The sequence below is a fragment of the Cupressus sempervirens genome, chromosome 6, assembly GCF_028749045.1.
Source record: "Cupressus sempervirens isolate cs-2001-9-10 chromosome 6, ASM2874904v1, whole genome shotgun sequence".
NCBI classification, from domain to species: Eukaryota; Viridiplantae; Streptophyta; class Pinopsida; order Cupressales; family Cupressaceae; genus Cupressus; species Cupressus sempervirens.
In genome coordinates this window covers 248,680,011-248,696,437 of record NC_143123.1, presented here as the reverse complement: position 1 = coordinate 248,696,437, position 16,427 = coordinate 248,680,011, and the positions used below count along the sequence as shown (strand labels likewise).

Genomic DNA, 16,427 nt, shown 5'->3' with positions numbered 1-16,427 from the left:
TCTGTATTGTAGAAGATGAGTGTTGTCAAAACTAGAAGTACTTATTAACTACTATAATTTCAATAATTATTTCTATGTGAGAATAGGAATTGGTGGTGGAATGAATTATTTATTACGGGAAGTAATTGGTAAAATACTTGCTTAATATTAATAGAGATCAATAGATCAATAAATACAAAAGAATAAATGATGTTACCTTAGGAAACGACAGTCAAGAATGGAAACATTCTATTCTAGCTAACAAATAACTAATAGCTAACTAAATATTAGAAAGGTTCTAATATTTACAACAAATTACAATGTATAAGCATTAAATGTAAATAGAAACTATCTATTATCGTAATACCCTCCCTTAATCTATCCACTACACCAAGCTGCCCTTTGAATTTAACAAACTTATTTGAATGAAAAGGCTTGGTGAGAATGTCTGCATTCTAATCTGTTGTAGGAACTACAAGTCTATTGTCCCGTCTTTAATCATATGTCTTATGTAGTGACATTGAACATCCACATACTTGGTTTATTCATGGAAGATTGGATTCCATGCTAACTTGATAACACCTGCCTTAGTTATCCCTCTGTATTCAACTTCGATAGAGGAGAGAGAAATTGCTTGCTGCTTCTTATTGGTCAATGTGATGACATCGGATCCCAAATTGAACACATCTAGAAGTTGGCCTTTTCATCAATAGAACTTGCCCAATCTGAATTTGTGAACCCATTGAGTCTAGGATTAGGTCTTTGAGAGTAAAGAAGTCCTTAATCAGTAGTGCCCTTCACATATCGATGCACACCCTTTGCTGCCATCTAAAGATCAGCCTTGGGAGCTATCATAAAGCATTAGATGTAGCTGATTGTAAAGCTGATATCAAGTCTAGTAGTAGAAGTGATGTTGAGAGTTTCGATAAAATGCTCATAGGACTTGGGTAAATTTTTGAGAGTGATAACCACAATGTCCACTTCCCCCATCTTGCGTCCAATGGAAAGCAACAAATCATGGACCTCCTGAATCTTATTTCGGTGTTCTTGGAGCTATTTCCTCTCATCCATGACAATAGAAAACAAAGTTTTCTTGAGAAAGAAGGCCCTGCTTTTGTTTGAAGTCTCACAAAGTTTCTTGAGATGCTCCCATATCTTGGTAGTTGTCTTCTTGGATGTGTTCCTGGAGCTATTTCTGCTCATCCATGACAATAAAAATAGAGTTTTCTTTGAAAGAAGGCCCTGCTTTTGTTTGAAGTCTCATGCAGTTTCTTGAGATTATCTCATCTTGGCAGTTGTCTTCCTGGATGTGTTCCTAGAGCTATTTTTTTTTCTCAAGAAAACAAAGTTTTCTTGAGAAAGAAGGCCCTGCTTTTGTTTGAAGTCTCATGAAGTTTCTTGAGATGATCCCATATCTCAACAATTGTCTTGCCGGATAGAATATGAGGGAGCTGATTACCAATGGCAGATAATTTGAGAAACATCATTGCCTCCCGATTATTATAATCACTTATATCTTGATCAGTATCAACTGTACTCGGATGCTTTGTAACATCTAGAACAATTTGATCAGTGCTCCAATTTTCAAAGATCGTTAGCATCTGTTGCTCCCGTATGCCATAACTGCAACCATTGAACTTTTGGTTTCCCTCTAGCAAAATATTTGTCAAAGATGCCTTAGCACGTTTTTCAATTGATGTGTGAAAATCTATGATGGCACATACTTTGACACAAAAAATTAAGACCCAAAAAATGAAGAGGTACCTAGAAGAGAGCTCAAAAAAGCCAGAAGGAAAATATCATGAGATTTTGGATCTGATGGATCAAAAATTGAGGCACCAAAATCAAGACACCTAGAAAAAAAGACAACCTAGTTGATCTCTCAAAAATTCCATCAAGACTGTAGTTAGATTTCACATTTGGAAACGCATCTGAGAAATTAAAATAGAAACCTAGTGGCTGAGAAAAACCCAAAAAATTGTAGGTTTCATTGTAAAAAATAGTGGAAAAACCCAATACGTCTGGCCGCAAATCAAAGTCAGGTTTATAGAAACCCTTGACATCTCTAATAGGGTAGAAAACGACCATGATTAGGGTCGAAAATCATTAATCTATGGTTTGGAAAAAACGAGCTTAAGACTTGCGGACTGTATGTAGAAAACAATGCGAAACCAGTCTTTTGTGTCTTGGCGTTGAATCTTTGTAGATCGTGGCCCAAAAATGGCATCAACATAGACACATATTGCAGGGAAATGGCCACGAAAGTGGAGTAAATGTGGTCACGCAGCCAGGAGGAAAAATGCACAAACCAAACACACAAAATGACGCCTTGCACGAAAACCCTATTTGGGTTTTAAAAAATCACAGCCCAAAAATGTTGCACAAAAAAATCGTTTTTGAAAAGATTGGGAATTTTTTCGAAAAAACAATTTTGTTTTTAAGTATTTGCTTCGATTTGATATTACGGGAAGTAATTGGTAACATGCTTAATATTAATAGAGTTAAATAGATGAATATGTACAAAAGACTAAACGATGTCTCCATAGGAAATGATCGTCAAGAATAGAAACATCCTATTCTAGCTAATAGATATTTAATAACTAATTAGTATTAGAAATATTCTAATATTTACAATAGATAACCATTAAATATAAATGGAAACTATCTATTATCGTAATATTATTTTTGCATAGTATTGGATAAAATAAGACAATCATGTGCAAGGAATATTGTTGATCAAGAACGTACATAGATACTTAGTGTATTATTTTAATCTTTGTAATGAATTTTTTAGTCTCCTTGGTTAATAATGAAGCTGCATCTTATTTTAAATATTTAGAACATTTCTACAAGTTTATGAAAATAAACGTCTTTGGATGTGTAGTGTTGCTGTTAAAACACTTCATTGGTAAAGCGACCACCAAGGTTTGAAATGTCGTTGGGCCACTGGAGCTCATGGGTTTGAACAAGTGAAATGTGTGGATGAGGTCTTCCGTGTGTGGTCTCACAAGTTTGTAGCTTCATGTCAAAGGCATTTCATGTAGAGCCTGAGGGTGTGTCACGCCAACATCACTAATCAAATCCAAAAGTTTACCAAGCATTAATTAGAAAAGAAAGATTACAAACATAATTTTATTTAGAATTGATTAAGGAACGAGTTTGACTTCTTTTTAGTTAAATTATGGGCATATCTGAAAAAAAAATGATCTCATTTTCAAGCATAGACTTAACTAAAGATGTCAAAGATCAAATTTAGACATGCAGTTTACGTTATGATCCTAATATGATATATTCCCAAATATATATTACTTATTACTAAGTTCTGGAAGAATAAGCACCTGTGACATGCCTAGCTCTAATGTATTATTAGTATAGTAATTTCTCATAATTTGGATGAAGCAGCATGTTCTTGCAAATTTATGTCTATCTATGTGGAATAGAAGTCTTCCATATGATTATGTCATCAAATATTCGTTTTGTTTATTATTATTTGAATAATGGAGGTGTTTCCCTTAGTGTGGTCTGCTATACTTTTTATTTTTGTGTTTACTACAAATGAATACATAAGTATCTGAGCTATGATTTATGCCAACATTTTTATTGCACTATATATTTTAGATTAGTGCAAACTTGGTTTTGTTTTGACTTTTAGTTTCTGAATTTTAAGGTATGCATTAGCGATCTCTTAAAAAATCTAAACTCTGAAGGTATGTTTTATAAAAGTAATTGAGATTTTATGTTTTTTTTGTTAATTTTTCTCTGTAAGATGCAATTTTCGGTACTAAGTTACTTTTTTCACATTTTTGGAAAGCTTATAAAAAATTAGGTAGGATCAGTTCTTTGTAATTGATTGTTAGAAATAAAATGAGTTCTTTAATTTAATGATTAATTTTTAGTCATTTTTTTAATTTTCTTAAAAGGCAGTAACTTTTGGATGTGAGATAGATCTCCTCTCTCCTAATCTAATAATTGTCCATCAAGGATACCCTGTAGCCTGGGAATTAAGTTTCTCTCCATTTTCTGCCTCTGTGTGTTTTCTTCCATGGCTTGTTTGAAAATTTGTTCAATTGTAGGCCGATTAGTGACTGCTGAGAACTCCTCATACAGATTGTTGCAATCTTCTCGTGCAAACAGATCATGAGCTATCATATAGTATTGTTGGTTTGCCAGTATAGTTTTGTAATGTAGCCTTGGATGTGAGTCCATGTAGTCAGTGAAGGCTAGATCTCTCTTAACATGTGTAGGGAGTTTGTTATATTCCTCAAATAGGCTAAGTACTTCTCCCCTCTTATCTTGCTAGAAATTCAGAGCTGTCACTGTGCTTGAGCAAGATCCTTCATGATCTTTTCCATTGTAGTCATCTTCTCCATAATGATCTGACTTGATGTTGGCAAACACAATACTCCGATTTTATCCAATAGGATGACAGGCTCGATGCTTTGATACCACAATAATAACCTTTATTAGGCTTCCTTAAATTTGTAACTTTTCTCTTCAGAAATTTTGTCAACAGTTTCCTTGAAATAAATAGTTTCAGAGCAAAGATGACAACCAGTGACAAGTTCCAAACTCCGAAATGTATGATCAGCAATAAATAGACCATTAGACAGGCAAATTGACCTTAAAGAGTTTTTCCTTCATGAAACATGAATAAAGAACAGACGTGCTGTGACCAAATTGTTCTAATATAAGAACAGTGCAAGAAATTACAGTAGCAAAACAATTTATTTCCAAGTTCTGTGGTATAGATTATTTTTGTATAGTGAGTTTTATTAGCCATCTCCCTCTGTAGTAAATTTTATTCTGAAAGTGCAAGCAGATTGTGACAGTCCATTAAGCCCCTCTAGCTGAAGCAGAATGACTTGATATGTTTACAGGTAGTCTTCATTGTCCATGACAAACAACTCACCATTGTATCCTGCTGCGACTCATATATTCTGCACTGCAAAATACAAAACTATAACAATATTCTTATTGTACAATATCCAATCTTTAGCAGTGATAGTCAGCAGATGTAACAGACTTGAAAAGATATTCCAAGTGATTTATACCAAAAAATTAATGTCCAGGAGTGAGAAGGCTTTGCAGCTCAGTATGGATAATATTCACCAATGTTAAGGACCAGGAAGGTTTTTAAACCAAACCAGAAGGATGTTGCCTTTGGAGTAAAGAACTGTAAGTGTATTATTCTCATGTGGAATAAGGGTCATGGAAGTTTTAAATTAGTGACAATTTTTTAGATAAATATTTATTTTTATACTTATCGTTGTGGTATTGGTGAAACACTGCATTGAATTTACCCTTCCTTCTAGAATTCTCTTGATGCCCCTCACTATGTCCTCCCATCTAGTGAAGAAATGAACAAGTGTATTAGAAGAGTTATTTACAGGTAGTTCATCCACTTCTCTTGGGTCAATTCCCACTGTGGTCTTCGCCCAAAGATGGTGTTCTATGCAAAGCACTCTCTACAGTTCAAGGACAAACTTGTTGTTCATCTTGACTTATCCTACCACTAGTTGCATCCCTCTAGATTCCCCTTGGTTCCTTCAGGGTGGGCTCTTGCAATCTTCATATTGATACACATCATCAATTTGAGAGAGAGAATGAGATATGGCAGGTACGCAACATAAGGGAGGACAAGACTGAGGAGCATTTTATTTTCCATTTTATTATCTACTGCGAAATCATAGGTAGATTTTATTGGCTTTTTAGGCAAATTCACACTCTCTCCACCTTTTTCAAATTCACAGTTGATAGGTGCCTTGCACTTTAAATTTAGGGGGCCATTAGGCTTTGGGACCACTCAATCTAGCTTTAACACCATGAGGCTACACAATCTTGTCAACTTATCACTTCCTTCTCTGTGCTTCACTCAATGCATGGTACAAAGCACCAACTTGCTCCCCCTCTAGCCATTCTCAAGATGTGAAGCTAAGGACACATTCTTTTCAATAACAGTTTCTCTCCCCCTCTAAGGAGCACCTAAAGTGCTGGATTTCTCTTGCTAGTTCTATGGCTTACCCTTTTGTTTTGGAATTCCTCACAGCTGCATTTGTTTTGTAGTAGAGGTTTGGGATCCTCTTCTTCCATCCCCTCCACCCGCCTCTCTCTCTCTCTCTCTCTCTCTCTCTCCCTCCGCCCCTCCGTCCCTCCGTCCCTCCCTCCCTTGGTCTATAGTCTATTTGTTTGTTCTTGTTGTTGTTGCTTTTCTTGGGGCACCATTTGGTGTCCCCACTGAGGGCTGGCCCCTTGTCTTATTTTTGGTACTCCATTTGATCTACATTGTGTTCATTACTTGGACGTCAATAAATTGAATTTATCTTATTGTATATCACCTTGTCACTATCTAGTATCTCCTGATGTAGTTTAAGTCTTTCTTCCATCCTCTTAATGAATGATAGCATCTCTAGCATGTTGCTTTCATATGCATGAGACCATCATACTTGTATCCATGTTTGATAGAACAAGCCAAAGATTTTGTAGTTTTAGAAGTGACGTTCATTTCTTGGGCATTTCTAGCTCTTACTGTCAGAGTGATGTCTACCTAATCCATGGTTGTGAATATAATAGCATAAATGTTACCATTAAATATTTTCCTCAAGCAACTAGCAATTTGGTTTGTTATGACTAGCCTTAGCTGCAAGTTTGTAAATTATGCTTGCTTCCAAACCATTTTGCTTGATTGACATGCACTCGTTTGTCTATACTTAGTTTTTTTAAAATTTTAATGTCCATTCTTCATCTTTTTTTCATGATGGTACTCCACATATCTATAAGTTTCAGTCTTAAAGTCACGTCCTTTAAAAAATAACAATTATGTTTATAATATATATTATAGTTCTTATTTATTTTAATGTAATATATATTGTTTTTGATTATTAATTAAAAAATCTATTTATTTGCCATTTATTTAATTTTTATATCATATTTCATAGTATGATATGTCAAATATATGATCATAAATAATATTTATATTAACATTGTATTAGTATCATACAATATTATTAATTGATAATATTAGTATTATTACTATTTATTTAACCATTATTATATTCATCTAAGTAACATATTATTATTATGCTAATAATATATTATCATATGCTTTTATAATCATTAATAATACATTATAGCTTTGTTTAAATTATATTCATTTCACTTATCTATTTATCTATACTACCATAATTTGGGGACATGACAATCCACCCTCCCTCAAATTGCTTGTCTTGAAGCAATGACCATTTACACCTTAGCTATAGACTAGGATGCAAGAATCTATAAGTTATGCATGGAGTTTATATTTTAATGCATGAAAACATGAAGTTTGTACAAAGTAAATACATGAGTTGTTGCAGACACGTAAAATGCATGAAGACACAAAGCATACATGAACCATTAACATATTGCAAGTATTGTTTATTAATCAATCCCTATAATCTAATAAGTTGAGGCTGAGAAAATATTATTTATAATTGTGCTTTTCGCCAAACCTTGTACAAAGGGAGCACAAGTTAGTACATATAAATAATTCTTAAACGTGAGTAGACTATAAACAACTTTGATTGTCATAGTTATGAAGATCAGGGTTAGGAGCAAATACTTATATTCCTTCCTTATAAGAGAAATATGTTTGTATATGCTAGGTCATCTAGGGTTGGCGAAGAAGACCTCATCAAGTCTTTCAGCAGAACCTTGGCCCATCGTCTAATGCTTCTCCCATACCAACTTAAATGGGAGGTCCTCTTCCCGCATCATGCCTAGATGCTATACCATACTGTAATGTCCCTTGTTATAAGGTTTTTATATATATTAGAGTTAGAAAACTCAAGGTGTTCATTTCTTATGAGATCAAAATGTATGTATATGCTAGGTCATTAGGGGATTGGCCAAGGAGAGCTCTTTAAAGCTTGGGTAGAACCTTGATCCATTTTCGAAAGCTTCTCCAATATTTGATTGGGTTCTTTCCATCCCTTACCATACCTAGGTTCTATACCATATCAGAGTATTTGTACGTTGTAGTGGGGTCCCATAGCTTGATATGCCTAACCCCAAGAGTGGAATACATACCCTTCTTGTCTTAGGGATCAACCCTACCCTCTTACCTACCTAGTCGTCTATTCGAACTAAGATGAAGTGATGCAATAATTTATTATTAGTTTTGACTTTTTATCAAACTTATTTTCATTAATCATTCACATATATGTTTAAATTGACATGTTTATTCAAATAAAGTATGGATGAATCATTAGTGTGTACAGGTTCCTTGATCCTTGACCTCATTTCTATAATCAAATTTTGTAAGTCTCTATTCATCTTTAATCCTCAAGATGACAAGATCATGCTCTTTAATGTACACGGTTGGGAATCACCTTTAATTTTCTTCTAGGTAATTTTCTTCTAATTCCTAGATTGGAGTTATGTTGTTTTTTCTGAGGACCGCTGCAAATGTACTAAGCACTGCCATATTGGTATGTGTTTCAAATGCAGCAATCTCCCTTGTACTTATATTGGGAATAAGGCTATGAAGAGACATGTATGTAACAACCCGATTTCTCGAGTCTTAACTAACAACTAACATACTCGAGAAATACAGTTATTACTTCATTTCATGGGAAGACAGTTATATCAGTCATGTTCATGTGAAAAGGGATTGACAGTTGAAAACAATTAAACAAAATTTCTTAACTAAGAACTTTAAACACCATCAAGGGATTTACTATAGAAATTAAAATCCACATACCATGGAATTTGAATTGACTATAATCTTTTCAACTCCTCTTTATTTAAATTCTTTCTTCTCTCTCTTTCATAATCGATTTATTACTTGGTAAATCGAAATGGCATATGTTACATAACCGGCAGAAGCCAAGAAGGCAGGACATTCCTTTTATTTTAGCTGTGAATTGAATTCGACACTTTTCCATATGTTTTGGTCTGCCTTGCCTTAGCATCTGTGTTACCATGAACCTGCCTTTACACTTCGAACCTTGCTGTAATAACCTCTCTAGCGTTCGAATCCACAAGAGCCATGAGCCAAGGTTTCATTTTATACTACCAGCCTAAGCGTCCAATACAATAGCAAATTCTGCCGTAAGATCCCAACTTGGAGGGATCTGCATTTGGGACGCCTGCAATTAAAGGAGGACAGATTCCAAATTTGGGTTGCAAGAATTTTAGCATATCCAGCGATACATTTCAAGTCATGAATTATCCTTCCAAAGGTTTAAAATGCATTTCTATAGTAGCCGGCTAGGAACAGTAACTTCCTTCTTATATTCATGTTATTTGACTTGTTGAACAAAACCTGAGATTTATGAAGAACTTTCTTCTTATTTTCAATATCATTTTAATGATTTCCATAACAGCCGGTTAAGCTGACAAGACTCTTTTTTTCTAGATTTATTTCAAAGTTGCAATATGAGTTTTTGTTGCATACCTAATGTCCTTTGTTATCAGTCCTCATCTTTAGACTTTCATAATAAATTAGATACAACCCTTATGGAAGTGTTTTTCCCAAATGCAATAAAATTTGGAATGAATTATACTATCCAATGATATTTTTCAAGTAGTTTCAAGAACATAATCTTTCTAGTCACAGTTGTGATAAGCATATTAAGTAGCGAATCTATGCAGCAAGATTCAGTTTGATATCTTGTTTGAATTTATAGATTGAACTACTTTAATTTAGCCTTGTTTATGGCGGGTGATAACCAAGAACCAAAGTATGGATTATTATGCCATTGGATATTAGAATCAATTCTAGAATCTTTAAAGAACATAATCATATAACCACAAATAGCAAAATGTTGGATGCATGTAATCTTTTTGTATAATTGATAGAACCGGTTGTTCTGAGAATTCCGAACACCTGGGACTCACCCGATTGTGTAGCCAAGGAAAAGGGTGAAGAGGTGAGAGAAAGGAATCTGCAGTAACATGAAAATAGTATCAGTTATGACATAACAATGTTTATCGTTTTTAATATGAATTATTTAATAGCTCATGCATGATCCTGTTATTGTAACTCTTGCTGTCAAGTCTAGTGGTGTTTTTAAATATCAGGATGCTTAGTAGATGACAGATGATCCTTGCCTATTCTGGGTAGGGAGGGCCTTTCTCATTAGAGATTGTGTGGGGAGTAAGATTAGGTCCGTGGTTGGGTGGTTATGCTCCTGACAATGTTTCACCTCTCCCAAAGTTTTCGAATGAACAACTGACAAAGATAAGCTATACATTCAATTGTTTGTCAGAAACAGGTAATATCACTTTTATGATGTATATGAAAGAAGGTAAGATTAATTGAGTTATTTCATTGTTACAGTTATTATACACCTAGTTGCGAGAGAGATTTATTTGACGGGTTGTTAAATATGAGCATATCTTCTAATCTTGAGTTATTGCCATAGTTAAGCAATTAGAAGGAAAGAAATGATACAATGGTATCTGGAAGCCCTAATTGTTTCAGTGGTACTTGAAGCTCTAATTGATGTAGTGGTATCCGATGCCCTAAAGGATTCAATGGTAATTGATGCCCTAATTAATATAGTGGTATTTGATGCCCTAAATGAACCAGTGGTAATTGAAGCCCTAAGTGATACAGTGGTATTTGAAGCCCTAAATGATCAAATGGAAATCGATGCCGTAATTGATACAGTGGCATGTGATGCCCTAATTTTTAAATAGTGGTATTTGATGGTAATCATTATTTGATTTTGATATAGTGGTATTGGATGTTAGTCGTTTTATTATATTGTTATAGTGGTTTTTCTAGACTAATCTGGGTGATTGCAGAAGCATCCCTACAATGATTGCTCGATTCAAATTCCATGGTATGTGGATTTTAATTTCTATAGTAAATTTCTTGATGGTGTTTTAAGTTCTTAGTTAAGAAATTTTGTTTAACTGTTTTTAATTGTCAATCCCTTTTCACATGAACATGACTGATATAACTATCTTCCTATTAAATGAAGTAATAGCTGTATTTCTCGACTATGTTAGTTGTTAAGACTCGGGAAATCGGGTTGTTACAGTGTCCCTGCTGTATATGAGCAATGTTAGTATGCTAATAGAAACCAAATTTAAAGAAAGCTTCTACAAACTAAACAAAATTCATAAACTTCAAGATAGACAAAGATGAGCTCTCAATTGAGAATATGAGCCATTAATGGGCTCTCTCAATAAGAAGCTCTCTTGTTGAGTGGCTTTGTCTAAATAGATAGGATGTATGCTCAAGCTTATGCTTCAAAAAGGGCTTCAAATGGAGTTGGAATTTGGGTGTGGGTGTATGGTTTTGATGTAAAATGGCTTCTTAAAATGGCATTATGACTTTACTTCATGGATTGTGTTATTTTGCAAAGGGGAAGGATCCAATTTATAGGCAAGAGGCTTGAGGGATTGAGGGCTAAGATGCAAGGATGGGAAAAAGCTCATGGAGGGCTCAGATTGCATGAGAGGAGAGCACATAGATTGTGCTTCCTTACAGCCAATTAGGGAGTGACACATGTCACAGGGTGAGAGGATGGAGGAAAGGGGAAGGATGAGTCAACAAAGGAGGCTCAAGGGATAAAATCTTCATAAAGACCCTCATAATGGCTTGTAAGAGCAATAAAAAGGGCTTGGAAGAGTCATTTATGACCTAGTGGGCTTCATAAAGTTTTATGGTTGAGATATTTTGAGGGAGATGAGAGGAATTTCGACTTGGACTTGATTAGGAAGGTTTTAAGCTTGCTTAGGATTGTGCAAATGATTAGAGGATGGATTAGGATGGTTTAGGATTAGCTTAGGGATAGGCAAGTGGATGGCATTTAATGAGGATGGGTGAAGGAGGAGATATTTGTTAACTTTGGCTTGGGTTAGTAAGTCTTAACCCATGTTTAGAGAATGTGATAAGGTTAGGAGGGGATTAGGATTAGGTTTAAAGACATCTTCTAGAAGAGTCTAGACTTTGGATGAGGATAAAGACTTTCTAGAATAGTCTAGAACTTCCTAGGATGAGGATGAAGACTTTTTAGAAGAGTCTAGAACTTCTTAGGATGAGGATAAATTAGATTTTTAGGAAATAAATAAAGTTTTATTTATTTCAAGGGTTTGGGTTGAGGAGATATTTATTAAAACTTTTTTAATAAACATGAGGATTAATATTTAATCTTAATTAAATATTTTGAGTTGGGATTAGGGATGGGAAATGATGGGATTAGCCTTTAATCAAAATTAAAGAAGGATTAGAAGATTTTGGAAGAGGTTAGTGGTCTTAAGAAAATTGGCCAAGTTTTGGGCAAAAAATAAATTTTTTATTTATTTTGGGTTTTTTGGTCAATTTATTAATTAAATAATTAATAAATAAGGAAATAATGTTTAAATAAGATTTAAACATTTTTGGGAGGGATTCCTTAATTAAATATTTTTAATTAAGATAAAGGGATTTAATGGCATAAAAATAAATAAATAAATTAAATAATTAATTAATTAATAAATGATGATGTCATCAGGAATTTTTCATAAAATAAAAATAGTTTATTTTCTAAAGATTTTTAAGTGTCTACATTTTGCCCCTCTTTGATGTGATATCGCAAGTGGCATGGCATCAAAGATAAGAAAATAAGATGCCCAAGGCTAGAGCAGAAGAGGAGAGAATGGACTGTGAGATGCCCCCTCAAGAAGGCGGCGGGGAGAGAAAGCGAGGCTCGACGACTTCTTGAAAAGTACAAGAATCCAAGATGAGCAAGAAGACTCAGATTGGCAAAGAGAAGAGCCTGAATTAGCTCAAACTCTCACTATGGGAGAATGATAAAGGAGAATCAGATGCACAAGAGGAAGCAAGTTTAAGATTTTAGGGAAGGTGGAGGATGAAGGAGCGGAGCGCTATAAAAAGGAATCCAGGATAGGGAGATGGATTAGGGGATTATAAAGCTGATGCAATAGGATTTCAAAGAGTCAGATTGGCGGAAGATGGGTTTTGGAGATCCCTAGGACTAGGGTTTGGATCTCGAAAGATGAGGCTTGGTGGATTGATTTGGATTGGTGGATCTCTAAGACTAGGATTGTGGATCCCTAAAGCTAAAGGTGAGGAGTGATTCAAAGAGATACTGATGCATAAGCTGGGGTAGGAGAGACGGATGCTGGATATGGATGGGGGATAATGGAGATGAAGGAAAATCATTGAAGCTTTTTGAGTGGGGGGATACTTCAAAGAGAAGTACCACCATGTAGTTGAGCACTAGATTTGCTATAGGACTGTTGGTTAATTGCCAAGGTTACCATAAACATCAAGGCCTTTTCACCAACTGTCCAGAGGACTGACAGACTGACTCAAAACAAACACGCAAGGATTGCCCCATCATCACACATGAATCTTGAAAGAATCAGAGTGGAACCGACACTGGGTAACCCACAAGTAGAAAAGAAAAACAAACAAAAGACTTGATCAAGACCTTACGCCCAGATTGCCCCATTCGCAGTATACCATGATATGGAAGATCGTGGCAACTTTGAGGAGGGAACAAAAAGATTGTTTGGAAAAGATACTTCAAGACCCAAAAGGGAAGATTCCAAACCAAAAGAAAGTGAAAATTCAAAAGAGAAACATTTGCCAACGAGATGGGTAGGACGAGGTACTAACGGACCAAGATTAGACATGAGGAAAGCTATATCCTACAAGGATCTATCGGAGAGCACCTAAGTTGGTGGATTTGGATGAGTGATGCGTCTGGCAAGCTGAACTAAGAAGGATAACACTTTGGTGACAGGAGATCTAGCCAAAGGATGCATTGGAATAGGTAACCAAGATGTGCGATGGGTGCAAGATGCTGATCAAGGACGAACTGACACGAACGCTGGATAGATACAATGGTACTAAGCTAAAGAGGATGTACAAGCTGATGGACCAAGATATGTTACAAATATACAAGTTTGTTCATGTTTTGGTTTTTGTGAGATGGAAATGTTTGTCAAGGATGGGATGTCTATAATAGGTGATAGGTATATGGTTTGGGAAAAGCTTAAGTGAAAATGGGGTTTTGTGTGTGCACGTGTTAGTATACAAGCTAGGATACAAGATTATTTACAGGCTGGAATATGGTACAAACTTTGGACAAGATTCGGATATACAAGGTATGGTACAAGATTTACAAGGTATAATACAAGCTTCGGTACAAGATTTTACAAGCTGTACAGGAGGTATTTACAAGCTCCATTAGATTTTGGATATTTGGTTGGAACACCAAGGGAACAAGCAGGTGTTTTATGGGATGGTGGGTGAATGGATGAGGGATAGGATAGTGATAGATAATGGATTAGTCTTAGTACAGAAGGCGCCTGAATTACTAAGTTTTCACCAAGGTACCTATCCAAGGCGCTTGAATTGCCAAGTTTTCACCATTGGACGCTTATTTCTCTTTGCTATTTTTTTTTTGTATTTTTCAAAAGCTGGGTATACCAAGGATCTTCAAGCATAGAACTTCTTGAGATGAATGATGTTAGTAGGATCATTCAAGAGTTCTCCTTCGGGTGTAGATAGCTGATAGGCTCCGGAGCCAAAGGATGCAGTGACAACATAAGGACCAAACCATGTAGGTTCAAACTTGCCTTTCTTTTCTCGATCTGCTTGGACTTTCATGTTTTCTTTGAGGACCATGTCACCTGGCCGAAAGTGTCGTGGAAGCACCTTCTTGTTGAAATTCCTTTTGAGACGAGTTTGATAGACTGTGAGATGATCATAGGCTTGTTGTCGCTTCTCGTCTAAGAGATCTAACTGGGTGAGCCGAGCTACTCTGTATTCTTCATCTGATATTTGCCCTTGCAAAGATATGCGCAAGGAGGGAAGTTCAACCTCTATAGGTAGTACCGCTTCGGCACCATAGACTAGGGAGTATGGAGTTGTGCCTGTGGATGTACGAAAGGAAGTTCGATAGGCCCATAGGGCTGGATTTATTTGTAGGTGCCAATCACGGCCGGAATCATTGACAACTTTTTTTAGGATTTTGAGGAGGGTTTTGTTAGTTGCCTCTGCCTGGCCGTTACCTTGTGGGAAATATGGGCTAGAAAAGCGGTGATGGATGCGGAGGGAAGTGCATAATTCTTCCATGTTGAGATTTTCAATGTTACCTCCGTGGTCGGTGAAGATGGTGGATGGGATGCCAAAGCGGCAAACAATGTGGTACAAGATGAACTTGGAGACCTGAACTCCTGTAGTTGAGACTAGGGGGACTGCTTCCACCCATTTAGTGAAATAGTCTGTAGCTGTTATTATCCATTTATGTCCATCAGATGAGAGGGGTGTGATAGTTCCAACTAGATCAAGGCCCCAACAAGCGAAAGGCCAAGGTGGTGCAATAGGTTGTAGATCCTGTGCTGGAGCGTGCACAAGATTTGCATGCTGCTGACATGGGAGACACTTTCTGACAAAGTCATAGGAGTCTTCTTCAATGGTAGGCCAATAGTAGCCTGCTCTAAGGATTTGTCGCGCTAGGACAATACCACTCGTGTGGGCACCGCAAAGTCTAGAGTGTACTTCCTTTAACACCATCGCGGCCTCATTTTGGTCTAAACATCGAGAGAGAGTATTGTGATAACCTCGACGATATAGTGTATTGGCTATGATAACATAGCGGGATGATTTTCGAATGAGGTTTTGGCGTTGGGTACGTGTGAGGTGAGGGGATATGATACCATTGTTAAGGTAAGCGTGAATCTCATGGTACCGAGGGGATTGGGGACCAACCAAGATACAAACACGGTTTGAATCCTCATTCGCATAGGCGGTTGTGAGGAGCTGGTCTACTAAAAACTCATACTGTGTAGCTGCTTGGGGAATTTCCAAGAGCGAGCCTATAGTAGCCATAGCATCTGCTGCTTTGTTCTGTATTCGAGGCACTTGTGTAAACTGAAGCCTTGTAAAATGCTAGGTTAGCTGATCAACTAGCTCTTTGTAGGGTAATAACTTTTCATATTCGGTTTGATATTCATTTAGGGCTTGCTTGATGATGAGCTGAGAATCGCTGAAGATTTGTAGCTCAGCAATGTTCCATTTTGCAACTATCTTTAATCCTACTATGAGGGCCTCATATTCAGCTATATTGTTGGTGCTAGGGAATTGTAGCTTGAAGGCTTTTGGAATGTAATCTCCTTGAGGTGTGACCAACAATATTCCTGCCCCTGATCCATGAGATGTGTATGAGCCATCAAAATAAAGTTTCCATGGGGTTGTTCTTCAATTAGACAGATATGCTCATCTGGAAATTCTGTGATCAACGAATAAGCATCTATTAGAGGTGCATCAGCTAGGTGATCTGCTATAGCTTGCCCTTTGATTGCCTTTCTATCCACATACTGGATGTCAAATTCGCTAAGGAGCATAACCCATTTGGCCGTCAAATTCGCTAAGGAGCATAACCCATTTGGCCAAACGGCCTGTAAGTGCTGTTCTGGAGAGCATATACTTGAGAGGGTCAATC

The 16,427-nt window shown here is 36.3% G+C and overlaps 1 protein-coding gene across 11 annotated transcripts in view; it reads left to right on the top strand.

The window, feature by feature from the left end:
• LOC149552173 (putative RNA-dependent RNA polymerase 5) overlaps window positions 1–16,427 on the top strand; it is a 249,254-nt gene that overhangs the window by 69,579 nt on the left and 163,248 nt on the right. The gene's annotated exons all lie outside the window — the stretch shown is intronic.